This window comes from Marmota flaviventris, chromosome 3 (genome assembly GCF_047511675.1).
Source record: "Marmota flaviventris isolate mMarFla1 chromosome 3, mMarFla1.hap1, whole genome shotgun sequence".
In the NCBI taxonomy this organism is placed as follows: Eukaryota; Metazoa; Chordata; class Mammalia; order Rodentia; family Sciuridae; genus Marmota; species Marmota flaviventris.
In genome coordinates this window covers 17,152,342-17,177,757 of record NC_092500.1, presented here as the reverse complement: position 1 = coordinate 17,177,757, position 25,416 = coordinate 17,152,342, and the positions used below count along the sequence as shown (strand labels likewise).

Here is a 25,416-nt window from a genome sequence, read left to right as displayed (position 1 = left end):
GTTTTGCAACAGACCATTTTTAAGAGCACGCGTGGATTCGGGGCAGCGTGGAGCCCAGGTCCAGGTTTTGCATTAGCCTCCCGTCTCTGCGCACGCGCAGCCTCCAGGTCAGCTTGTCACGATGGGTGGACGCGCAGAGACCCCAGGGGAATCAGCCGAGGTCCACTGCTGCATTGGGCTCGCTCTGGGTCTCCTGTGTCTGTGTGTTTGGAGAAACATGCAGTGACGTGGATGTGCGTGGCCGCGTGGCACAGAGACGTCTCACTCCCCTGAACTGTGCACCACCTGCGCCTCCCTTCCTGGCCTCCCTTTCCTGCCCATCCTGGATCTGTTTAGAACACTCTGTTGGAATCACACAGGGTGTGGCCTTTCCAGATGGGCTTCCCTTACTTTGTGACATGCATTTGAGTACCCTCGTCCCTTTCCATGGCTCGGATGATGCACTTTTCTTGTCGGGGCTGAATAGTACTCCAGTGTCTGGAGGAGCCGCAGTCCACCCATCTGCTCACCTGCTGAAGGACGTCTTAGATACTCCCAGGTTTATGAAATTATGAAAAAAAATTTGCTATCAACCTCCATGTGCAGTTTTTTGTGTGAATATCAGTTTTTAGCTCCTTTGAGTAAGTTCCAAGGAGCACGATTACTGGACCAGATGGAAGGAGAATGTTCACTTAAAATAAAACAAACCCAAATGAGTAGCCTGTGACGGTGGTGGTGCTGGTGGACTTGGCAGTTGGGGAGGTGGCAGTGCTGTTGGTAGCTGCGGTACTAGTGAGGACAGTGATTGATGTTGACAGTCCTCGAACACTCGCTCTGTGCCAGGTGCTGTCCTGTGCATTACTGCAATCTCACCCTGTAAGGTAGAAATTCCATTAGGCAGGTGATGATCCCAGGGCTCAGAGAGGTTGGTAACTTGTCTTGGATCACACAGCTGGCACAGGACAGCAACAAGAGGCAAGCCCCTGCCCTCTAATGCCCAGACTCTCTTGCCTCCTGCCTGACACCGTGTTCCATGTTCCCATCTGCCAAGGCGCTTGGGAGGCAGGGGATACCCAGAGTGCTGTGTCTCGGGGCTCCTGGCATTCATTAGGAACCCTGAGGTTAGGAGGGGGGAGACGGCAATTGTCCTGATTTAATTTAATTTCCTGAGTGTCCCTTTGGGGATTTACCTGCAGCATCACCCACACTGACAGGTGGCCCCTGGCCCCACAGGGCGGCTGACCACACGGGCCCAGACTGTCTATTTAGGGTTGTTTTTTACATTTGAGAAAAGAAAAAGGGCAAAGGATTTCTATTTTGAGCTGTCAGGCACAACACGAGCCTATGGAGCCGTGTTGGTTTGGAAGCGTTTCCAGTTTCCTTCTCAGAATGCAGGGATTTGTTCCTGTTGTCTGGGGTAACATGGTACCAGGGGCTGGCCTCCTGAGGGAAGAGGCACAGCACCTCCATACAGCCGGCTCCTCCCTCCCTCTGCAGCCTCATCTCTGGCCCCCCAGTCCCTTGCAGCCCGTGGGGTTTGGCTGAGTTACTCTGCTGCACCTGCCTTTCCTGCCATGGGGCCTTTGCACGTGCTATTTCCCCTGCCTCACCCCTCCTTGGCTGACTCAGTTCCGGACCAAGGGTTTCCTAGGGTCCGTTCCATGTTCCCCATCCCTTCACTCTCCTTTACAGCCCTTTGTTACAATTATCTATTGCTCTTTGGTCATTGTTTCCTGCCATCTCCCCGGGGTGCGATGGTCCACGCCAGCAGCTTCTGCATCTCCTTTGTGCCCTGAAACTTAGGGGAGCCAGATGAATGGCCCAGCAGAAAGCCTCGGGGGAGGATGCAGCACCCCAGCTTCCAGTCCGCTCCCCTCGTCCTAGTCGCACACAGCGGGTGACAGCGTCCCTCTCACTAGCAGCCTGTTTCCGTGGCTCACTGACAAATGACCTGGACCTAGCGACTTACAGCAACTCGCACTGACTGACTTTTAATCCCGCAGCTGCCTCGAGACCTGCTGTGGGGGTTTGAATGTTTTGTCCCCACGCAAACCGCAAACCCGTGTCGAAGGAAGCCGGGTCGGCTGGGCGCCAGGGCTGAGGAGGTTCCTGGCGGGCTTTGGGTGGGGAGGGCGGAGCCTCGGGGCGTGTCTGGTGATGAGGGCGGAGCCTGAGGGGCGTGTCTGATGTGGAGGGCAGAGCCTGAGGGGCGTGTTTAGTGAGGAGGGCGGAGCCTGAGGGGCGTGTTTGGTGGGGAGGGCGGAGCCTGAGAGGTGTGTTTGGTGAGGAGGGTGGAGCCTGAGGGGTCTGTTTGGTGAGGAGGGAGGAGCCTCTGGTGCGTGTTTAGTGAGGAGGGTGGGGCCTCAGGGGAGTGTGTGGTAAGGGGGGCAGAGCCTGAGGGGAGTATTTGGTGAGGAGGGCGGAGCCTGGGGGCGTGTTTGAATGAGGAGGGCGGAGGCTCAAGGGCCTGTATGGTGAGGAGGGCGGAGCCTGAGGGGCGTGTTTGGTAAGGAGGGTGGAGCCTGAGGGGCGGGTTTGGTGAGGAGGGCGGAGCCTGAGAGGTGTGTTTGGTGAGGAGGGCGGAGCCTGAGGGGCGTGTTTGGTAAGGAGGGTGGAGCCTGAGGGGCGTGTTTGGTGGGGAGGGCGGAGCCTGAGAGGTGTGTTTGGTGAGGAGGGTGGAGCCTGAGGGGTCTGTTTGGTGAGGAGGGAGGAGCCTCTGGTGCGTGTTTAGTGAGGAGGGTGGGGCCTCAGGGGAGTGTGTGGTAAGGGGGGCAGAGCCTGAGGGGAGTATTTGGTGAGGAGGGCGGAGCCTGGGGGCGTGTTTGAATGAGGAGGGCGGAGGCTCAAGGGCCTGTATGGTGAGGAGGGCGGAGCCTGAGGGGCGTGTTTGGTAAGGAGGGTGGAGCCTGAGGGGCGGGTTTGGTGAGGAGGGCGGAGCCTGAGGGGCGGGTTTGGTGAGGAGGGTGGAGCCTGAGGGGCGGGTTTGGTGAGGAGGGTGGAGCCTGAGGGGCGTGTTTGTTGAGGAGGGCGGAGGCTCAGGGGCTGTTTGAGGAGGGCGGAGGCTCAGGGGCGTGTATGTGAGGAGGGTGGAGCCTGGGGGCGTGTTTGAATGAGGAGGGCGGAGCCTGGGGGCGTGTTTGAATGAGGAGGGCGGAGCCTGAGGGGAGTATTTGGTGAGGAGGGCGGAGCCTGAGGGGAGTGTTTGGTGAGGAGGGCGGAGCCTGAGGGGAGTATTTGGTGAGGAGGGCGGAGCCTGGGGGCGTGTTTGAATGAGGAGGGTGGAGTCTCGGGCGTGTTTGAGGAGGGCGGAGGCTCAGGGGCGTGTATGGTGAGGAGGGCGGAGCCTGAGGGGCGGGTTTGAATGAGGAGGGCGGAGCCTGAGGGGCGTGTTTGAATGAGGAGGGTGGAGTCTCGGGCGTGTTTGAGGAGGGCGGAGGCTCAGGGGCGTGTATGGTGAGGAGGGCGGAGCCTGAGGGGCGGGTTTGGTGAGGAGGGTGGAGCCTGAGGGGCGGGTTTGGTGAGGAGGGTGGAGCCTGAGGGGCGGGTTTGGCGAGGAGGGCGGAGCCTGAGGGGCGGGTTTGGATGAGGAGGTCCAAGCCTCGCGAACAGATGAATGCCTTCTTCGTGAGCGCTGGCTGAGGACACCGGGTTGCTGGAAAGCAAGGCCATTCTTCTGTCCTGCCTCTGTGACTCACCCGACTTGTCCTACCCTGGGCCTCATGCATGTAGGTGAGTGCTCCACCACTGAGCTGAGCTGCGGCCCTCTATAGTTTGAGAAGGGGTCTTGCTAAATTGCCTAGGTTGGCCTCAGACTAATCCTCTGCCTCTTCAGCCTCCTGAGTCCCAGGGATTACGGGTGTCCAACATCATTTCCGGCTCAACCTTGATTCTTTATAAATCACTCCGCCTCAGGTACTCTGTTATAGCAACAGAAAATGGGCTAAGACAAGCCTGGAGTCTGGGCACGGTTTAGCTGTGTCCTCTGCTTGGGGTTTCTAGGCTACTGTCTCAAGTGAAGCCTGGGGGGCTCCAAGCTCACAGGGTGATTGCCAGGATCCATTTCCTTCTCGCCGCTGCACTCACGGCCACTTGCTTCTCAGGACCTGGAGTGGAGTCTCTCTGAATTCCGAGAAAGCTAGGCCCTCTTTAAAGTGCTTCTTACCTGATCAGGCTGGCCTGTGCAGGACAGTCGTCCTTCCGATTCACACAGTCATCTGCTCTAGGAGCTGGTCACCTGCAGGACGCCTTTGCCATACACCCATCAGGAGAGGACCAGGAGGGGCACGGACGCCGGGCAGGCATCATGGGGCCCGTCCTGGAGAATTCTCCCCCCACACGGGCTGGTGGCTTTGGCTTCACGGCTCTGTGCCCTCATCTGTAAACTAGGTCCCTCGTAGTACTCACTTCCCACAGTTGGTCGCCAAGGCCCAGTGCGTGGGTCACGGGAAGTCCTTAGGACCATTCCCGGCAGGTGACAGCTCTCCATAAATGTCATCATCACAGCCCTAGAGATCCCCAGCGGCCAGGGGGACTGAGCCTGGAAAGGGAAACCTGAGAAGGCCGGCTGCCAGGGCGGGGGGCCTGGGCCTCTCCAGGAGCTGGGGAAACTGGCCACTCCTCAGGGCAGGTGGAAGACGGGACGTCACCCAGGCACCTGCGGAGTTTGCCAGGCCCCTGACCCGGGAGTTCACGGAGAGGGTGCAGCGGTGCCGTGAGGCCGGGCCGCATCTGCCCAGGGCACGCCGTGTGGACAGCCACCGGGACAGGGGTCTCTGCAGCGAGGTGGGTGGCGGATGCGCTGGCGGCCGGCAGGAGGGGAGGACTGGCTCCCTGGAAGTCCCTTTCAGCCGGCCCCCGGGGGCCGTTCACTCTTGCTAAGAGCTCATATTTGGCACCCAATGATCCAGCTCCAGCGATTTTATTGACGCCGGTGGTGGATACAGTTGGCGCTCTGCCCAGACCCCGCGCATCCCTTTCAGAATCTCTGGGTCTCACTCCCCAGAGCCTACGTGCTTGGCGTCTAATGGCTGCACCTGCCACTCGCAGGCTTCCTCCCCCGCCCAGGGATGGGCAGAGCTGCAGCCGTCAGCCCGGCTCCCTGGGGCAGGACACGTGCTCAGCGGAGCCCTGCCCAGAGCCCCCACGGGATCAGGCTGAAGGCTGGCATGAAGCCTGAAATGACATCCTTGCCGGGCTCCTTCACCTCCCTCTGAGCACTTGCAGGATTAACTACACACTTGGGCCCGGTGCCCACTGAAAATGCAGAACCCCTTGTGATAAGATGACTCAGCGTTTCAAGCCGGTGACAGTAGAGTATTAAACCAACCGTTGCAGGACCATGTGCAGCTGCCCAGGTTGCACACTGATGAAGCCGGCCCCACGTGCTCTCAAGCTTTCCCGGGAGCTCTCCCTGATTACACCCCTGGCATGTGAATTCTAGTCTTGTGTTCTCTGCTCTAATGAGCCCTGCGGCTGGAGCTGCCCAGGCACAGAGCAAACGGAAGGGGTCCTAAGATGAAAACAGCACCAGTCCACCCCTCCTTAGCAGGAAAGATCTCTAGTCCCATCACGCATCAGGCCACAAGCAGAGCCCCAGCCCTGGTACCTGGAGGGCGGTGAAGGGACGGGGTGCTGCCTGGGAGCACGAGAAGGCTCTGGGCCAGGATTCCTTCTTGTGCCCCCAGTGATGGACAGAGAGTTGGGGTTGGCGTTAGGGGGGAGGGGAGGAGACTTAGAGGGCACAGAGTGAGCAAAGGTGAGAGGCTGGATCTGAGGTACTCAGTAGGTGCCGACTGTGTGCTCAGGGCAGACACTTGAACTGGAAAGGCCAAGTTCCCACCCCCCAGTTGCAACCAGCTTAGGAACTCTGCAGGGGAGTGCTCAGCTGAAGGGGTGAGAGGCAGGACAGGAGCCAGCCCTGCTTACCTCTGCGTCCGGTCCCTCCATCCTCCAGTCCTTGGGGAACATCTGCAGCTCCTCCCCCCACCTCGCTGCTCCCGAGGTTTAGTCATATTACATGGTGTTGAAGAGCCTGAATGTAAATTTTAGTTCTGCCACTGACCAGCTACGTGACCTTGGACAAGTCACTTAACCTCTCTGTGTCTCACTTTCTTTATGTTAAGTGGGCATGTATCTAGCTTATAAAATTGTCGTGAGAACCACGTCAGCTAGTCAACATAAAGCACTTAGCACGTGACCAATACCAGGAGAGTCCCAGGGTCCCATTTCCTACAGCTCCTATCACTACTGTTGTTTTTCCTTTGTTTTCTTAAAACTTATTTTTGTGTGCTCTCCTGGAACAGATGATCTTGGGCCTGATTTCTATAAGAGACACTGTCATCATCTGTAAGAATAATTACTTGGTGACAACCTTTATCTGTGAAACCTGCTTTTAAGAGTCCCTTGGCTACCAGATGTCCAAACCGTGTCCACGTTGAAATCTGTGTAAGGCCTTCCGTGGTACCCGCTCCGCAGCCCTGAGAACGAAACCCTGACCAGTCTGTGGGCCCCGTCCAGCCCTGCCCGCCCTCCTGCCTCTGCCCTCCGCAGCTCACAGGCCTCGCACCTGCTGCCCTTTGGAGGGAACCATTTCCCTCTGACCTTCCCCTTGGTCAGCCATGGGCTTTGTCTGCCTGGCCCCTGCACAGCAGGCTCCCAGAGCTGTCCCCCTCCTTTCCCCCTTTCTCTCCGTGCCACCCGCCCCCATCAGGTGTCCCCCAGTGACTCTGTGCATCTCCTGGCCTGGCCCTGGCCGGCCGGAAGCTCCCTGAGGACCCGGCCTCCTCACGGGCTCCACCGCCATCTCCTGGGTGCCCAGCCCAGGGCCTGGCCTGTAGCAGGCTCCAGGTGGTGGCTTGGTCACCTAGTGGGTCACAGCAACTTTGAAGGAAGGGACAGGAGGGGAGGAAGGCGGAAGGGAGGGGAGCAAGAGAGAGAGCAGCAGGCCACCGACTGAAAGTACCCGGGGACAGAGTGCAGGGGCGTCCCCGAAAGCCTCTACCTCCCTGTGTGTGTGTCAGAGAGAGAGAGCGTGTGTAAGAGTGTGAGTGTGTACGAGTGTGTGTGCATGTGCGAGAGTGTGTACGAGTGTGTGGGTGTGTATGTGTGTAAGAATGTGTGTGTATGTGTAAGTGTGACGTACAGTCATCTCGGGTATCTGCAGGTTCCAGGGCCCCGCCCAGCCCCCACATCAGAGGATCCCCAAGTCCCCACGGGAGGCGGCGAGGTACTGGCTCCTGAAGGCTCTAACCAGCTCCAGACGATGCCAACACCATGCGACGTGAGCTCAGTGTAAGGAGTGAGGACACTGATTTGTTTAGGGGATAATCACAAGAGAAAGAGAACCTGCGCATGTTCAGTGCAGGCAGACAGTTCCCCCGAGTGCTTTGGCTCTGAGGCGGGCTGGATCCACAGGTGCGGGGTCCACAGGTGCGGAGGGCCACGGTCCCTGGAGCTCTCACTGCTGGTGGAAGTTTTCAGCGCGGTAAAGTCACCTGATGGCAGTGTGACAGCAGCAGCTGGTGTGGAGTTGGAGCAACCCTTTTCCTAGCCTGAATGACCCTCCTGTGCAGGTGGGTGGGAAAGCACAGCCGCCTGCAGTGCCCCCCACTCCCACGAGGAAGGAATACTGGGGGAGTGGGAAGGGGGGCGAGGGCAAGGTCAAGGTTGGGCTAGCAAAAAAAATAGCTTGCATTCCTCCAAGAACCCCTAACTTTAGCCAGGTCACGCTGAGTGTGTGGGCGTGGACGTCTGACTGAAGTCTCCTTGTCTAGGTGACAGGGAACCCCTGCAGCTCAGGTGGGAAGAGTTTCCTTTTCTGGTCATTCCAGGTCCTGCCACTCTTCATGGGCAGTAACTTTAGTTTCCTGCTGGGCTTTTTTTTTTCCTGCTCCCTAAAACCTGCAAGGTCCAGGCAATCTTCAGGGAACAGTGGCTTTGAGTGTCACAAATCCCAGATACCAGCGGCAGGCACAGATCCAAAAAGCGGCACACACAGCCTTCCCCCTGACACTCAAACTGAGAATATCTTTTCTAGAAATGTCAGTCTGGGAGCTGGTAGTTGGAAAATGTCATTGTAAGGCACGTTTCCTGGTCTCGTTGCTCCGGGGTGCGGCGGCTTTCGGGGACCCGGGTTCTCAGAATCACACATCTTTCCATGACCTTTGTGAGAACGGATGTCCTCCTGAGTCTGCAGGGCATGAGTCAGTAACTGTGACCAAAGGGCTTTGAGATACAGATCTGGAGTCACATACCCCATATGGACATTTCTGGTATCAGTGCACAAGGTTTGAGCTATAACGGGACACATTTAGGTATTACAGGTTGAAGACTAACATGGCAACATTCTTTAAAACAGCTGGTCAGAGCACAAAGACTGAACATAAATGTTCCTCACTTTATTTATAAAATCCCCGAACTGGAAACAACTTGTGCGTTCAAAGACTTGTGAACCGTAGTGTATTCACATAGCAGAGTACTATGCAGCAGTTTAAAAGGAATAATTCCAGATATCATCAACAATAAGGATGAATCTCAACAGCATTGTTGCAATTATAATGTAATTTACCTTATATTTACTGAAACTCCATCAAACTGTGCACTTAAAAAGGGTAAAATTTGTCATTATGTAAATTATGCCTCAACAAATGGATAAAAACAGATTTTAAATGACCAAAACAAATCAAAACCCCATGCCCTTAACTGGTCATAAGCAATATTATTTAAAAATTTTTTTTTTTAACAAAGGGCACAGCTAGGCAACTTTGGAGAGAGTACAAATGCCAATTAAGAGAAGATGCCCAACCCACTAGTAACTTTTTTAATGGAAAATTTAAAAATGAATCTAGAAACAGATCTTGCATCTTTCACAGAATCAACTCAAAATGGACCATCACCTGTATGTAAAAGGAAGAACCATAAAACTCCTACCAGATACCATTCCGGAAAATCAATGTGACCTTGGGTCTAGAGAGACTTTTTTAGACACAAAGCCAAATGCAAAATTCATGCAGGGAAAAAATTGATAAACTTAGACTTATTAAGATTAAAAATGTCTAGTCTTCCAAAAACGCTGTTTAAGAGAGTGAAAAGCCCATCCTGACGCGGGAATAAAGTATCCGCAAAACACATGGCTGCTGGAGGACCCGTGTCCCAGACACGCAGAGAACTCTTAAAATTTTATAATTAGAAAAATGACCTGGTTATAAAATGGGTGAGAGCCATGGACAGACACCTCACGTAAGGACGGATGCAGGTGGCAGCCTTGCAGGCGGAAGGACCCCCACCGTGTGTCTTCAAGGAGTCGCAGATGAAGACGGTAATGAGATGCTGGTGAGGACAGGGGCCCCCCGAAACTGCTGGTGGCCTTGCGAGTGTCCAGCCACTTGGGAAGACAGTTGGGCAGTTTCTTACAAAGCCAGATGCCCTCTTGCCAGGGGACCCGGCAATGGCTGGGTCTTAGGATTGACTCAGAAATGTCAGTGGTTGCCAGGGGAGGGGTCAGGGACGGGTAGGAGGAGAGTAGGGGACCTTCAGGGCAGAGGCGCTGTCATGGCAGACGGGTGGCATTGCACAGTGAGCCCAGGGTACACTGTGGACTTGAGCTGATGACAGTATCTGGACACCAGCTAATTCGCTATGACAGTCACGCCCCACCAACGCCAGATGTGGGCAGCAGGAGAGCGGGGAGGTGGCGGGAGAGGGTGACCGCGTCTGCGGGGCTCTCGACTTCCTGCTCAATAAGTGGTGTGTTAATTTAATTTAAAAACAAAACCCAGGTTTGGCTGACCTCACTGGCCTCCGTGTGAACCAAGGGAGGAGGGTGGAGTCTGTATCTGCCTGTGGAAGTTTCTAGACACCAGCCACCTTTCACCACTGGGGCAAGCTTCTGGTGCCTTTTGTCCCACATTGACCTTTGACTCTCCCATCCCCTGTGTGATGGCATGCAGTGACCTCCTGGGGACGTCCCTCCTGCATCATCTTTTACAGGGTCCTTGGCTCCATCCTTCGGGATGGCCATATTCGACTTCTGGCCTGCAGCTCTGGCCGTGGCCAGCTCCCCACTTCAAAGGCAGCGTGGCTCTGCTCCCATCTGCGGAGGGACCCACCTGGGCTCCCTGCAGCTGGTGTGGAACCGCCCGGGCATCCTGCCAAACCAGGGGACCGTCCTTTTGGACGCTCTTTTCTGTTTCAAGTTTTGAAGGTCCTGGGAGCAGCTCTGGGGGAGGGAGAGAGGCCAGCCTTCGGATCTGGAGCCGAATCCCAGGCCTGCTGTCAGCCAGCCGCGGTGGCCTTGGCACAGGACACTGGGTGGGTTGGCTGTGTCTCAGAGCAGCAGGACAGACCAGCGGAGGGTGGGAGGAGTGGCCAGACCTGCAGCTCAGATCTGTCCCCTGAAGTGGGGTCAAGGGTAAACCCCCTGAAGCCCCAAATCTGGGAGAGAGTTTGGGGACACAGCTGGGAATGGTGGTAGCAAGGACTGTCACTAGGAACAACGGTAGACCTGGGCTCATCCTTGTGGAGACATCTCCCGATTCAAGACCGACCGACTCTATTTTAAATTAAGGAGCACAGTTACCTGGCTTGGCACGCCCACCTGGGCCAGGTGCGGGGTGGCCCTCTGGGGCTGCATCTCTGATTCTCACCCCGCGATCCAGGTGAGGAAACTGAGGCTCAGGGAAGTCCATGAACTTGCCCAGCACAGTCAGAGGGCTGGGCCAGGGCCAGCGCCCAGCCTCCAGCATCTGCTTGGGAAGAGATATATTTGTGTTGGAGACGTAGCCTGGGCGGGGTGACCCACAGGTGGGGGTGTCTTTACCTTGGCCCCTCCCGGGTTTGCCTTCTGTCTGCCTGAGCGCGGGAGGCGCCCACACACCCCCTGCCCCCACCCGGGGCCCAGCCTCCCCTCCTCCTGACAGAGCTGTGGACTAATCCGTTTTCCCATTAGGTAGCCAGGACGAGATTAGACCTTTATTAAAAGGAAATTAAACTAGGAAATGAAAGGATAAACAAACCCGGACGAGAAAAAACACCAGCCCGGGGAAGATGAGCTCCCAGCTCCTGTCCTTTATCCTAAAGGGGCCGTGTCTGCCCCCACCCGGGCAGTGCCCAGCAGGCTCCCCCGTCCTGCTGCCCTAGCCAAGCTGGCCGGCACGGTGACCGCAGCAGGCTGTTCATGGGGCCTGGCTGGTGGCACTGTCCTCTCCAGCTTGCCATGCCAGGGTGTCCTTAACCCTCTGTGACTCTCAGGAGCAGGATGCCACCAGCTCAGCCCCTGCTCCCTGGTGAGTGGAGCCAGTGAGCGTCCAGCACCTTCCCTGCAGGGCCTCATTAGCCGCACTCTCCACCCTTCTGCTCTGCCCTCTTGCCTCTCCTCATCTCCTGTTCCGCCATCGCCTTGGGCTCCTGGTGGCCTCACCTGCTCTCAGCCACCGCCAGGCCCTTCCCCCAGCCCCTCCCCACTGAGCCGTCCCCTGCTGTTCTTCAGATCTTGTGTTAAATGTCACTTTTTATAGGGAGCTTTCCCTGTGGCTTAGTCCATTTTCTGTGGCTGTACCAAAATACACCAAGGACCGGGGGTTGAGAAAGGAGAGAGGTTGGTTGGGCTGGTGGTTCTGGAGGCTGGGAAGTCCGGGAGCAGGGCGCCAGCGTCTGCCCGGCTTGTGGAGGGCTTCGTGCTGCATTGTGACAGGGCAGAGGGCGTGAGAGGGTGAGAGGGAGCACGTGGGCCAGCTGGGGTATGGTGGGGTCCCACCTTGTGACCTGGTCTAGTCCCAGTCACCTCCAAACACCACTGATGTGAACTGGGGGATTTAGCTTCCAACACCTGAGCTTCTGGAAGCCACAGTCGACGGGGCACCTGGAACTGGGCGTCCCGTGGTACCTGGGCACCCGCCTCCATCACATGGCCAACAGTTACGCCTTCACGTTCATCTCCCCGCCACGGCTGGGGGTAGCTCAGCGGTAGAGCCCTTGCCTGTGGGCCCTGCGAGAGAGAGAGAGAGAGAGAGAGAGAGAGAGAGAGAGGAGGGGGAGAGGGAGGGAGAAGGAGGAGAGGGTGGGAGGAAGGGAGAGAGGAAGGGCTCATCTCCCCGCCTGAATCTATGCTCAGCAAAGACCAGGGCTGGAGCCAGGCTGAGGGGTCAGGCTCATGTCCCCAGAGCTGAAGGTGCCTGGCAAAGGCGGTCAGCTCCTTTACCTGTCCATCTCTTCCGTCCTCTGCTCAGGTGCTTCTTGAGCACCAGTCTGGGCTGGGGACACAGCCTGCGAGGCACAGCGCCGGTGCCGCAGCATTGGCCGTCCAGCGCTCTTCCATGTATGCGTGGCCAGTGGCGAGCGGTAGCAGAATGTCTGTCCTTACTGGGAGTTTTCTAATAGTGACAGTCCCCAGCATTGGACTGGCTGCCTCCCTGGGAGCGAGGCCCTCCCAAGAAGGGGTCAGTAAGACCCGGGATCAAGAGCACGTTGCGGGGATGCAGCAAGGGGAGCCTCCTGAAGGTCCCTCCACATCTGGGGACTGCCTGAGCTGGCCACTGTCTACTGCCCAGTCAGGCTGGACCTAACAAGGGAAGCAAGAGATCAGTGAAGTGGGAGGAGGCCCACAAGGGACATGGCAGCTTTGTGCTTTCCTGATGGAAGTCAACAGGCTCCTCTTGAAGACTGCAGCTCAACATTTCCACTCCATGTAAAATGACTTTGTATTTGAAAAAATATATACCAAGCAAGCGATAAGCATGGTTTTTCCCAGATTATAAAGTGATCATTTGGGGAAAATATAGCAGGACTGAAAGGAAATGAGGACTGAAATTCCTTTACCCAAACATAATTCTCGTCAACATTTAAATCTTCTTGCAGTCTTTATGATGAGTACACAAATGCTGGGAGCCATTAGCCAAGTAGGTATGACAATTTCCTTGCCAGCGTACCCCATGTTGCTTAGTGGAAGGACATTTTGCAGTGACATTGCATGTAGGTGACCTTGCTCAAGGACCAAGGAGGTTCCAGGTTTAAGGTTTAAGATTATTCCTGCTGGGAATAGGGCGTATCCTGCTGCCCGAGTTCCCCTTGAGTTCTCACGGGATTCAGAGAGTATTTTTTGGGAGACAGAAGCCCAGTGGGGGTGGATTTGGGCAGAGAACGTGGATTTCCCCAGAACATGATTGTAGACGGCTGGTGTGAGTTCGGGAATAAAGAGTTGCTGTTTGAATCTACAAGCTGTGTGGTGGCTCGTGATTGTGTGCCCAGCCAGACTGCGGCACACAAAAACATGCGTTTTTATAAAAATGGGATCATATCTTGTACCTTGTTCTTTTCTCTTAATAGATCACAGTTGCTAAATATCTTGCTTTGCTAAATATTGTTCCAGAGTAAGATTTTTTTACCAGCCATGCACAGTGCCACATGCCTGTAATCCCAGAGGCTCTGGAGGCTGAGACAGGAGGATCATGAGTTCAAAGCCAGCCTCAGCAATTTAGTGAGGGCCTCAGCAACTCAGTGAGACCTGAGTTTTTTGCCTCTAACCAAAATATGAAAAAGGGCTAGGGATGCGGCTCAGTGATTAAGGGCCCCTGAGTTCAATCCTCAGCACAAAAAAACCAAAAAAAACTTAAAAAAATTACCTACTATGTGATGTTGCCATTCATATTATCTGTTTATATAATAAACCACCCTCAAAATTTAGTAGCTGAAAGCACTTATAGTCATTACGCCCACACCGCCCACACTTTCTGGGGCCAAGAGTTGGAGAGGGGCTGGGCACTGGGGATCCGGCTGCGCTCTGATGTTGGCTGGGGCCACAGCACTCTGAAGGCTGGACCAGTGCTGGAGCAACCACTCCAAGGTGGCACCCCCATGTGGCACTCAGGGGCACCAGGGGATAGTTGTCCCACTGGGCTGCTTGAGCATCCTCACAAGATGGCAGCTGGCTTCCCCAGTGTGAAGAGTCAGAGAGGAGAGAGCCAGTGGGAACTCACCTTTTCTATGACCTGTCCTTGGAAGTCATGGAGATCACACGCTGTCTTTCAGGCAGTGTTCTGCCAGCACACAGGGCAGCCCTGTTGAGTATGGGAAGGGGCGACCCAGGGCATAGGAGCAGGTGAAGGTCATCTGAAGCCGCCTGGAGGGCTAGACCACCACACCATCCTGTTTCTATAGCAGTTGATCCCCCGTCGTTGGGCATCTATATTATTTCCTGTTTTGCTGTTAGAGGGAAAGTATGTTCTTCAAAGCCTTGGCACACCATGGGGACATCCAAAGTGTCTGATTTGCACTTGGCTTCACCCCATCCAGCCAGGGGTTCAGAGTACAGCAAAGTTACTGGGGGCCTACCCCTCGCTGCCTCCCCTTTGGACCATCCCCTTTAAGCATTTGCTCAGATAAACCTTTGAGGAATTGTCCTGGGGATTCAGGGGGTGAGCAGGGTCCCATGGGAAATAAGACCACCGATGGAGGTTTGTATGGGGACGGGGACACCAACAAGCCTGGAGGTGTCCTGAGGCTAACACAGAGATGAGCCGTGGCCTTCTGAACCTTGAAGGGACAGGGCAACAGAGTCACTGACTGCAGGGGAAGCGGGAAGATATACCCCACCCCAGTCGGTCCCCAGCTCCTCTCTGGCCTCCATGCTCTCCGAATCCTCCTGTTGGCCAAACGGGAACAGAACTTGGCCGCTGAGAGAGTGGACCTGAGAGTCCACCTCCTGGCCGACAAAGCAGAACAGAAGAGGACGGAGACCGAGGGGCAGAGAGGGGGAGGGGACAGAGGATTCCCAGCACATTCCGCCTGTCCTTGTCTTTTGGAACACTAGCAGGGCACAGAGCCAGGTCATCAGCCCCTGCTCTGCCTTGCTCGCGGGGTGGTTTTACTATTGATGCTAATCCTGTCGGCAGCGTTAGCTTCCCGGGTTAAGTATTTCCCGTGTCCAGGGCAACGTGTTACATTACAGGGCATTTTACAGTTAGTATTTCTAATTTTTATAGCCAATGTGTTAGGCACATGTTATTATGAGTCTGTTGCAGGCAGGGAAAAATGAATTCGGAAAGGCTCAGTCACCTGCCTGAGGTCACACAATTAGCAGCAGGGGTCCGAGGAGACTCTAAACTCCAAGTACTTTCCTCTAAATGCCATAGAGACCCACCCCGAATGGTAAATCCATGTTATGTGGTTTCCTTCGGGGACTTCAACAATGGGGCGATCTGGTTTTTGAATAAAATCATCTTTAACACATGAGCCCATCTGAACAGTTGCCCAGGAGTTGGTGTCTGGCAAAAGTGTTGGGTTCATGCATCCAAAATGGGCAAGATCCCCTGACATAGGGACTGGGGAGGCCCAGGACTTAGCTGGGTGAGCTCCCTTGATGGAGTCCCCTCAAGATCTCAGTCACTGCTCAGCAGAGGCTGCACAGTTGGCCAAACGTGCCACTCAGATTACCCACTCCCCTGAGCACAGTGTCCTGCCAGCCCTGGGCACCCAGAGGCACCCATCAATACCTGGTTCTAGAAGAAAACCTGCCCATGCTGCAGATGGCTGGGGGCGAGGTGTAGTGATGTCTGTCTTCCGTGCTGGGCATGTGGTTCAAAAAGAAAAAAATATATATAGGCACTCTCCGGCTTCCATTCACATCCTTGGGATTCTTCCTGAAGTGGCGGAGTAGCCTTGATGACACTGCTGGGGACGTCACCTGGGGGGAGGAGGATCTCTGGAAAGCACTGGTCAAGGGCTGCAGATAGACTGGATTAAAACACCCAGTCAACGCCGTGATGCCCAGATGCCCACCAAGTTCATCTCGCTGGTTGGAACCCAGTCTGTACATGGGGGGCACATGCTGCTTATTCTTTTGGGGTAAGGCTCCCTACAGGGGTGGGGACGTGGACGGGGCAGCTGGGTGTTCACAAAGACTCCAGGGCCCAGAGGAGACTGGGCACCTAGCTAAGTTTTTTTGTAGCCAACGGGACAATTCCTCGTGCCCTGGAATTTGAAACGGAATTGGAGCTGACCCTAAATGTGAGAACCGCAGTAGCACTTGTGAGCTTTGACTCCAGGTCCTGCACACAGTAGGTGGACACCCGAACAGCACTGCCAGGCTAGCTCAGCTGGGGGTCTGGTTTGCATTCTGTGACTGTGGGTAAGTCACGGGCAATAATCGTCTTACCTCATCCAAAAATCCAAAATCGAGAATGCTCCAAAGTCTGAACCTTTCTGAGCTTGTCATGATGCCGTGAGTGGAAAGTTCCACAACTGACCAGATGTGACAGATCACAGTCCAACATGCAGGTGCGCTAAAAATGTTGTATAAAATCACCCTCGAGCTGAGTGTGTAAAGTAGATAAGAAACATGAATGAATCTGGTGTTTAGCTTGGTCTCAGCCCCAAAATGTTTCATGACGTATGTGCAAATGTTCCAGAATCTTAAAAAAAAAAAAATCTAGATCTGAAACACTTCCCGTCCTAGGCATTCTGGATAAAGGGTACGCAAACTGTATCTGGAATGAGCTCAGCACCTAGTATTTATTAGTCGTTATTATCACTCCTGATTTTTAGATCTGTTTTCAAATAGCTCATCTGACCTCGGATGCGAGGGTTTTCCCAGAGCCTTGATCTGGTGGCCCCATTGCCAATCACCTGGCTCAAAGCCATCCAGCCTGACCACCATAGATCGATTTCTAAATTAATTTAAAGCTTTGTGCTCCTCGCTGATTTGTATTTTAAAAAATAATACTGGGTGGCAGAGACCTGATGTGCAATTCGGCACCCTTTCACGTGAAGAGGATCTGTGGGTTCTCCCTGCAAAAGTGGACCCCGGCCAAGAGCGCGGCACCTGCTCTTCCATGCTGAAACGGAGGGTGTCTGGAGGCGTGGGGTTCCATGTGCGTGTCGTGAGCATCTTCTCTGCTCAGGGCCAGGCAGTTGGTCAGTGCTCCCCGCCACTCCCGCCGCTGTTACTGAGAAGAAAGACACTCAAAGTATTTCCTTGAAACCCCCAAGTTCCAGATTGCGGGGTGGAAGAGCCCCTTCCCCTGTTCAGCTGTCCTTTCTCCAGTCCTGTTTGGGACTCCCCGACCTCGGCCACTGTTCGCTCTTGACCAGAAGTGACCCATCCAAGACCATTCTGGAAGGTTCTGAGGAAACATCCCAAGAGCCTTTCTTTGCTCCTCACTGAAAACATGAACCATTTCACCTGGTGTCTCCTGATCCTTCCTGATCCCTGCTCTTCCAAACTTGACCCACTTTCTTTTCTTCTGCGTGGATTCTTGCTCCCCCAATCTTTCTCGGTAGGCCTGTTTGGGGGTACCCCCTTTGCATTCATCTCATGCAAAGTTAAAATTTCCTCCCCTGTCTCCCTCCCTCTGTGCGCGTGTCCCTGTACCAGCAGGGCTACCGAAACCCAGGTTCACTGGGCAGGTGACACTAGACAAGGAAGGTGGTCACCCTGACCCTCGGTGTCCTTATCTGTAGAGCAGGGATAAGTGAATCCACTTAGCAGCTCATGAGGCTTAAAGGAGGTGGCATGGGTGACTGTACCCAACCTGGTGCCCAGTCCGAGGTGGGTTCCGTCCTCCTGCCCACCCGCCACTCTTTAGAGATTCGTGCAAACCGTGGAGATTTTCATGTTGTTTAAAGGTTACTCCCATTTTCCGAGCAATCAAACCAGTGGTTTGATATAGATGAGAATAACTGCCAAATAAACTAAAAATGGCACCGGGCGGTGGCAGTAATGGTTGGCAGCGGGATCATTGATCTAGCTTCACAAAGCAGCCCCCTGAGGAGCGCAGCCTGTTGGCTCCTGCAGGCAGCAGCTGATGATGTGTCCCCGGGGTCGCAGGCCACCACCTGGGAGGGAGGCAGCCTGTCTTCAGCGGCTCATTCGGCCAGTGTGCCCGCCAGTGGTCACCGATGTATATTTTGCCTGGGTCCCTCTGGGGAACAGAGCGCATATTTGGGATCAGTTAGGAAATAATTTACAAGCGCTGTATTTCCTGTTCACTTGCTCAGCCGCGGCAGGGAAACTGTCACATCCCAAGACCCGGGACGAGGACCGTGCCTGCAAGTGCAGCCTGAGAAGGGCCACGCCGTGCATCTTGGGAAAGAAGCAGCCGACACTCCGAGGTGCCCCGAGGCTTCTGAGTGATGGTCTTGGGGCTTGGACCGTGAGCCCTGTCCCCCCCACTGGAAGCAGACCCGGAGGGCTGCCGGCTCTGCTCAGGGCCCCGTGGTAGCTGGTGAGGAGGCTGCTCCCTGCTCGGCCTGTGCTCCCTACCCGAGCTGTGGGGAATCAGCCCCTTTCTTCATCTTAGTTGATCTGCTTTGCCCTGGGCCTGGTGACCACCATTCCATCCAGGAAAGTGGTTTTCTTTAAAACCAACAAACAACAACAACAAAAACTGTTTAAAAAGAAAAAAACAGAATGTAGCCAGGCAGGGCAGCACACACCCATGATCTCAGCAGCTGGGGAGGCTGAGGTGGGAGGATCACAACTTGGAGGCCAGCCTCAACAACTTAGCAAGCCCCACTTGAAAATAAAAAAAAAAAAAATAGAAAGGACTGGGGACATGGCTCAGAGTGTTTAAGAGCCCCTGGGTTCAATCCCCAGCACCAAAAACAAAATAAAACAAAAACACATAACGTACAATTGACCATCTTAACCATTTCTAAGTGTTCCAAGTCGCCTTAAGCCGGTCCCCGTGGTCCTGCAGTAGACCTCGACACTTCCTCGTCTTGCACAACTGAAAATCCATCATTAAACAGCAGTTCCCCGTTTCTCCTCCCCCAGCCCAGAGACTACTCCGTTTCTGTGAGTTTGATGGATCCCTTATGGAGTCTTACGATGTCTTTGGTGACTTTAGCCTGATGCCCTCCGTGGTCCGTCGGGGGGAAGCATGGGACAGGATTTCCTCTGATTTCAAAGCTGAAGGAGACGCTGCTGCGTGCACGCACCATCTTCGTGACCTTCCTCTGTCAGGGGTGCCCAGGCTGCTTCCGCCCGAGTCTGCCCTTCTTGAACGTTTCCTGAGCACCTACTGTGTGGCAGGCAGCCCTCAGCATCCTGCTCTCGAGGACCAGAGTACGCACCGTGTGAGCCCGAGAGCTGAGCGTGAACCCTGTGATGTGGCCACCCACACCTGCGGGGTCCTCGCGGGTGACAGGCGCTCGTCTCTGATCTGTTGTCAGTTTGCGGTTTTACGTAACCTCATCCCGTCGTGGCGACCAGGCACAGCCGCGCCTCCAGCGAGGAGGGGGCCGCGGGTGACGGGCCATGGTTACTTAGCGGGCAGTGGCAGAACCAGGATTCAAACTCGGGGCAGTGTGGCCCTGGGCCTGCTGTCCCTAAGCCAGACTGGGGGACCTTGGGGTGCTGTTTAGGTCACAGTGCCTTTGCACCTGCAGGGGACCAAGCTACTTCCCCCTGGGGCAGCTGGACACCCTCCTGTGGCCCAGAGCACATCACGGGCTTGTGCTGGTTTCCCAGTGGCAGGTGAGAGGGGTGACGTTGGGGCCGGGGGCCAGGCACGTCAGCAGGCTCTGTCCTCAGGTGGTGAGGTGAGGGAGCCGCCTTGTGACGTGACTGCCACAGGAATTTATTGAGCACCTACTATGTGCTAGAGTCTGGGGCTCAGAGAGATCTAGAAGGCAAGGCCCCGCCTCAGGGAGAGAGGACTCTGAAGGTCCCGCCAGGGAAGCTGCCCGTCCCTGGAGCTTGCCCACGTTACCCCAGGTGCTCTGAGCACCCTGCAGCGGGTGGACCCCAAAGACTCCTCCATCCGCCCTTCCCAGTGGAGTTCTGTGAGGCGCAGGCCTGAGGGCGAGAACCTTTCCTGGAGACCCCCTGCTGGAGGACAAAGGGCGGGAGGACCAGGCCGGAGGAGGGGAGGTAGTGGTCCTCATTCCTGTGACTCCCCTGACCTGCCCCTGTCGGGAGCTGGGAAGGTGTGTGCTGGAGGCAGGGTCAGCCTCCTGCTCGCTCTTTGTGGCTGGAGTTCACTAGCAGAGGCCGCTGCCCTGCTCCCCTCCCGTCATTCAGAAGGTACCCGAGAGTCCGTGTGATGGGGAAAGGGTTACGTGCAGTGGGTAAGTGATTTGGGTCAAAAAAGGAGTGGAAATGTGATCATCTTGAACCTAAGGAGTACATTTGGAGTAGAAAGTTCCAGAGTGTGATGAGCATGCTATACTCATGTTTTAAGCCAAAGTAGGCCCATTCGGATTAAGTGACGGGGTCACACCCCATCCTACATGCAGTGGTAAATCCAGAGCCAAACTGCAGAGCCAAAGTCCCTGCGGTGTTCTTACTTTTTCTCTTGTAGTTACAAGATGGCTGCTGTACTACCAGTCATCATGTCTGAATTCCAGGTGGCAGAAAGGAGAAAGGGCAAAGACAAAAGCAGAGGTATCTGAGCAACCCCCAAAAGGTGTCTGGTTATAATTTACTGGACAGAGTTACGTCAGCTGGCCACCACTAGGGATATTGGGACTGAGTGCCCACCCCAGATCAAACCAAGCTCTGCTGAGGAAGAGCAGAGGGGACCAGATGGCAGGTGGGGGGTGGGTGGCACTCCGGGGTGCACCTCCTTTGCATCAAATCAAAGTCTGTCCCTTTTTCATATCTCCCCGCAAGTGTCCTCTCTTCTCCTGTCCACCCCCTGCCCTTGTTTCAGCAAGGGACTTCAGGAGTGGTCAGCCAGGGACCGAGGGCCTCAGTCTGTTTTCATACCTGGAGGTCTGGCCTTGGACCCTGCTCAGCCTGGAGTTTCAGTCTCAAGGAGCCACCGTTGCTCTGCATAGGTGGCCCCCATCGACTTGGTGGCTCCCCAGGCGGCCAGCTGTAGGAGGCCTGTGGAGGTCAGGGTGACCTTGGTAGAGTTCCAGCCCCTGGCCATCCCCAGTTCACTGTGATGGTCAAGCTGACCCACGGGGGCCCTGCTGGCCTGCTGGTGGGTGTTGGAACTAGCCCCACCATAGGGGCCGCGTCCAGCACCCCAACACGGTCCTCCAACCACAGGAGACAGGGAGCAGGAGGGGAGCATCCTCCTTTCCCGTCTGTCTGAGACGTTTCTTGGCCCTTCTGGGCCCTGAGACTGGGGGCCCCCAGGCCTGGGCCCTGCTCTGGCTCACACTTGGGGTTTCTGACACCTGGAGTCCTCGGCACGCTGGGAAGGGCCTTGAGAGTCTGCCTAATCAGACTTCATCTTTTTTTTTTTAATCAATGAAAAATATAACCCAGGGACCTCAGGTGACGGCTTAGGCCACCCGTCTTGCCGACAGTGGATCCGGCCTCAGCCCTGGGTCCCTGGGCTGTCGCCCAGACCCACGCGACTACCCTAGATGGCTCTTTAAGTTACATAACAACTACAGGAGTCAGGTCCCTTGGTCTAGGAAGCATCATCTCTGGGAGAGAAACAAAAAGAATAGGCTCCAAGATTTCCCGCCCTTCACTCTAAACGACCATTTACCCACATTTGAAGTCACTGCCCGTGATCTGTGTGTTAAAGTACAGCAGTATTTTAATGTAGTCCTCCTTGATCCGTGACTCAAGGTGCGTGGCCGAACAGTAGCTACTACTAAATCCTACGCGTTCTATGTTTTTCCTTTACATAATTTGTAAGTTGGTTATCTTGGGAGATTAGCAACAGTAGCACCAATTGAAACAATATGCTGTAATAAAAGATGGCACGTTGATGTCATTACAAAGTACTATAAGGGTACATTGAACACAGTACTACAACAGTAAGTCTGTTGATCTGATAAGCAAGATGGCTACCAGATGACTGGCAGGCAGGCAGCATATACAGTGTGGATACTGTGGACGAAGGGAAGATTCACGTGCTAGGCAGGTCGGAGGGGGAGAGTGCAAGATCTCTTCGTGCTACTCAGACTAGAGCACAATTTAATACTCACAAACAAATCGTTTATTTCTGGAATTGTCCATTTAGTATTTTCCAAGCCCAGGTTGACGTGAAACTGGCGATAAGCAGGGACTTGCTGTGTGTAGCCAGTTCTGCTGGGTGGCAGGCATGATGGCGTAGGAACTAAGACACTGCTCGTGGAGGAGAGTGCGAGGCCTTCGGGAGCCCCCCTCTCCAGCACAGTTTTCAGGAACAGGATTTGGGTCTGGGACTCACAAGCCCCTTCTTTCTTCTGCAGCAGATGAGAAAAGTCCCTGGGAACGTTTCACAGGCCGGATCCCCTCCCTTGTTCCTTCTGTAAGCAGCGTGTGAGAAATACTGCACATCGCATTGCACAGCTTGGAAAATTAGCAATAATTGTCTCAAATTGCTTGGATTGGGGGAGGCTTTGCTTCATAGATTTCCAAGTGCCCGTGTGTTCGAATAAGTAGGTCACCCTGGGCTGGCTACCTGAGCAGCCTGCCGCCTTCATCCTCAGGACCCAGATGCAGTTTGGAGGGGCCGGGGGCCCCAGGTAACGGGTCTGGCACATGCAGAGAGACGCCTCCTGTTCACTCAGCCCTGGGTCCGCCTTGGCCCCCCCGGGAGCCTGTGTCCAAGGGAGCTCAGCCCCGAATAAAGACGGCTTTATTTCCCTCTGTGCTCAAGAGGGGGTTTGGAAGGTAGCAGAGGAGACAGAGTGGGCAGTGTTCACCTCCCGAGTACTTTTCCACCGTGACGACAGACGTGGGCAGGCCCAGGGCCTGTTTTACAAGCGGCTCTGCAGACTGGGCGGGTGCTGGGGAGGGTGCCTCTGCGGTCGCCCGCCTGCCCTGTGTCTCCCCGGAGGACAGGAGGAGGGCTCGGGGTCTGCCTCTCGGGATGGCGTGTGCCTTGGGAAGCAGCCCTGGGACCCGGGACTCTGCCCTTCTGCTCTCTGCTGCCACCCTGCTCCTCCCAGATACACTCTTCAGAACCCACAGCATCTGTCTCGGGTTTACACCAGAAATAACAAGAGCTGCTCCTTATTGGCTGCTCCTTAGGTACAAGCAGAGTGCTGGGCATTTGATTTTCATTAACCCATGGCGACCCTTGAGGTAGGTTCTATTATTATTCCCATTGGACCGACAAGGGAAGCAACGCACAGAGAGGTTAAGTGACCCACAATAGGTCACACAGCTTGTGAGTGGTGAAGCAGGAAGGGAATCCAAGCCGTCAGCTGCCGAGGGCACAGTCTTCACCACTTCCCCTTCACTTAGTAGACTTCGTATCCACCACAAGTCCCTTGAAGGCGCACCGAGGCCTCCAGGCACATCCTGTCTTTGACCACCATGATGATGGGCATATGGGAGGGCTTGAAGAGGCCTGGGTTCTGTGTTGGGTCTGTCTGGCTCCTTGCTCAACAGCTGGGACCATACAGTAGTCACTCCACACACTGGGTTCTATGCCAGCTGTGTGGCTTTGGGGGAGCTGTGTACCCTCTCTGTGCTCATCTGCAAAGTGGGGTTGGCCATGTCTTAGGACTTGAGGGAGGGTCACACGAGTGGCTGGCACATGGCAACTGGTACATAAATATCACTGTTGGTGGAAATATGGGTTCCCCCCCACCCCCGCAGGGCCATTGAGATCACCCCCCCATCTCCCCGTCCAGACTATAACCCTGAGCCCGCTGTGCTGGAAAAAAAGAAATGTCATCAAAATTATTTCGCCTTTTACTTTTTCGAAATGTGGCTGTTAGAAATTCCTTAATTACTGGTTGGACTAGAGACAGGAAGTTCCAAGAATCACACCTGTCCCCCGCCTGCCGTCTCCCCGCACCCAGCCCAGACCCTGGCTTCACGGTGGTGCTCAGGTGGTAGCTGTTTTGATGAGACAGGAAGGTCTCCTGGGACCAGCCAGCGCCCAGGGGACCCGGCCCCCCAAGCCCAGGGAGCGCTGCAGCCCGCATTTTGAGCTCGCGGTCCCCCGGCTGTGCCTGCGGCTTGGCGCGGGGCCTCTTGCTGCATGGCAGGGCTTGAGGGCCGCCACCGGCTCTCTAGAGGGCAGACGGGCTCTGGGAGGTCCTTCTGTTTCAGTGTTGGAGAAGCCAGCTCTGCGGAGGACAGGGGGGCCACTTCCCAGCCCCAGGAGGCCTGAAAGAGAGCTCTGTGCAGGGACAGGGGAGGGGCCCGGAGGAAATTTCCACGGCGTCGGGGTCCTCGCTGCACCTGGGGAAGAGAGGAGGCGCGGTCCTCGGTCCCCTCTCTCTTCACGGCCCCTTCTCCCCAGAAGCAGAGTCCAGCCCAGTGTCATAAGGGGGGTGTGTCTGACATCCTTCTGTGACCACTCCACCTGCCACGTTGGCCAGCCCCAGAGGAGGCTCAGAGGAGGCGTGCAGGCAGGGGAGGGGGCTGGGAGGGCCTCGGAGAGCTCTCGGGCCAGGCCTGCCATCTTGGACGTCTGTGGCCCTTGTCCTTCCACGACCTCTGTGCTGCTGGGGAGGCTCAGTCCTCAGGAGAAGCCACACAGGTGGCCGCAGCCTGACCCACCCTACTGTCTTGTCACCTCCACTTTCTGATGACCACGAGCCTGGGCTTTCTCGTCCCCCATCTGAGGGGCAGGGTGACGGATCTGAGTGGACCTGAGGTCCGTTCCCTGCGGCCCACGTGCTGACCAGCTGTGTCTGAGCTGTGACAGCGCCTGGGACCCAGAATCCTCGTCCTGGAGATGAGAGGAGGGACTCCTTCGTAACTTGTAGAAAATACAAACTCGGATGGTCATGCGATTCGCTAAAGCCACCAGGTTCAAATGACAGTCTGCAAAAGCAGCTAAGGGTGCCGGGAAGAGGGGTGGCATCACGGAAAGCAGGGGCACCCTCCTCCGCTGTCTCCAGGGGTGGCTTTTCCCATGGCAGGAGGAAGGCAGGTCCCCGTCCCTCTTGGCAGGACGTGGCTCTTACACCAATTGCCAGGAGCCCCGTGAAGAGCGCTCTTCCAGGGCGAATGTGAAACTCGTAGAGTCCCTGCAAGTTGGCGACAGCTAGTGTCTGTGCTTCCTGGCTCTTTGAGAAACCACCTGCTCTCTCTATTTGCGTCGGGATTAGAACACGGAATCTTGGCAAAACGAGATGTGACTTTCCATTAAACCTCCTGAGCCTCCTTTCCCACTTGGGGATGACTCAGTGAGCCCATATGGACGGAGGTGGAGCAGGGCAGAAGGCATTTTTAATAGAGATATCAGCTTGGATGATCATGGGATTAACCAACGTCGAGGACCCATATGGCTAACGAGGTACCTGGCACGCAGCGGTGTCTCTGGGTGTGTTGGGCCCTGGCCTCGACGTCACGCCTGCAGCAGATCATAGAGCAAGGAATGGACGCGGAGTCCAAGACCTGGGGTCTACTGTCAGCACCGTCGCTCACCAACTGGGCGCCTTAGGCAGGTCACTCAACATCTCTGAGCCCCAGATTTCTCATCTTAGAAACTGGAAATAATTACAACTCTCCCGGTTACACGGGTGGTTTTGAAGCTTGAGTGACTTGACAGAGGTCTCTGTAACTGCAAAACTCCTTTGCACGGTAGTCTC

General features: G+C 55.4%; 1 protein-coding gene across 2 annotated transcripts in view; it reads left to right on the top strand.

Annotated features, from left to right (window-relative positions):
* Chst11 (carbohydrate sulfotransferase 11) overlaps positions 1-25,416 on the top strand; it is a 216,464-nt gene that overhangs the window by 128,652 nt on the left and 62,396 nt on the right. The window lies entirely within an intron of this gene.